The sequence below is a fragment of the Chrysochloris asiatica genome, unplaced genomic scaffold, assembly GCF_000296735.1.
Source record: "Chrysochloris asiatica unplaced genomic scaffold, ChrAsi1.0 scaffold00018, whole genome shotgun sequence".
Classification (NCBI taxonomy): Eukaryota; Metazoa; Chordata; class Mammalia; order Afrosoricida; family Chrysochloridae; genus Chrysochloris; species Chrysochloris asiatica.
The window spans coordinates 25,159,138-25,160,818 of record NW_006408536.1 but is presented as its reverse complement, the minus strand read 5'-3'; positions in this window follow the sequence as shown (position 1 = coordinate 25,160,818).

Below are 1,681 nucleotides of genomic sequence, written 5' to 3'. Positions count from 1 at the left end.
TGTTGTAGTTTCCTATATATTTTAGAAATAAGTCCCTTGTCTGATGTGTCATTGCAAAAGATTTTTCCCATTCTGTGGGTTCCCTTTTTACTCTTCTGGTGAAGTCTTTTGATGCACATAATTTTTTAGTTTTTATTATGTCCCAATCATCTATTTTGTCTACTTTTGTTTGTGTAGTTTTCAAAATGTTTGGTAGTCTGTGTATGCCCTGAATTAGTGCCCTCACGTTTATCCCTTTTTTTTTTTTTTTTTTCATTTATGGTCTTCATAATTCTGGAATTCACATTTAGGTCTTTAATCCATGTTGAGTTGGTTTTTGTATAAGGCATGAGGTGAAGGTCTTGTTTCTATCTTATGCATATCGCTTTCCAATTCTGCCAGCACCATCTGGTGAAGAGACTATCACCTCCCCATGTGATATATTTAGGCACTTTGTCAAAAATCAGTTGGCTGTATGTGGATGGGTTAATTTCTTGATTCTTGATTCTGTTTCATTGATCTATATATCTTTCATTGTACCAGTACCAAGCTGTTTTGACCACTGTAGTTGTGCAATAAATTTTGAAATCGGGGAGTGAGGGGCCTCTAACCTTATTCTTCTTAAGCACTGCTTTGCTTATTCTGGATCTCTTTCGTTTCCATATAGTTTGTAATTGTTTTTTCCATCTCTTTGAAGAATGTCGCTGGAATCTGGATTGGGATTGAGTTGTATGTGTAAATTGCTTTGGGCAGTATTGACATTTTCACAATGTTAAGTCTTCCATTCCAGGAGCATGCTACGTTCTTACATTTTTGTAGGTCTCTTTGGGTTTCTTGCAGTAGTGTTTTGTAGCTTTCATTGTTTCTCTGTTTACATTTATTCCTAAATATTTCATTCTTTGGGCGGCTATTGTAAATGGTATTGCTTTCCTAATGTCTTTTTCAGTGTTATGAATCAGGCTGAGAACCTTAAGGTTAGCGGTTCGAAACTACCAGCCGCTTTTTACTTTCTACTCCCGTAAAGATTTACACCCTTGGAAACCCTGTACAGGGTCGCTATGGGTCGGAACCGACTCAACGGCACTTAACAACAACAACAACATTTTTGGTAAAGAGGAATCCAACAGATTTTTGTATGTTGATCTTATATCCTGCCACTTTGCTGAATCTTCCAGTGAGGTATAGTTGCTTTTTTACTGAGTCTTTGGGGTTTTCTACGTATAGTATCATATCATCTGCAAATGGAGAGAGTTTTACTTCCTCTTTGCCAATTTGGATGCCTTTAATTTCCCTGTCTTGCCATATAGTTCTAGCTAAGACTTCCATCACAATATTGAATAGGAGTGGTGACAAAGGGCATCCTTGTCTGGTTTCTGTTCGCAGAGGGAAGTCTTCAGTTTGTGTCCATTAAGAGTAATGTAGGCTGTTGGTTTTGTATATATGCTCTTAATTATGTTGAGGAATTTCCCTTCAATTTCTACTTTGTTGAGTGTTTTTGTTTATCAGGAATGGATGTTGGATTTTGTCAAATGCCTTTTCTGCATCGATCGATATGATCCTGTGATTCTTTTCTTTTTTCTTATTTATATGGTGGGTTATGTTGATCATTTTTCTAATGTTGAACCATTCTTGCAACCCTGATATGAATCCCACTTGATCTTGATGTATTATCTTTTTGATGTGTTGCTGGATTCTGTTGGCT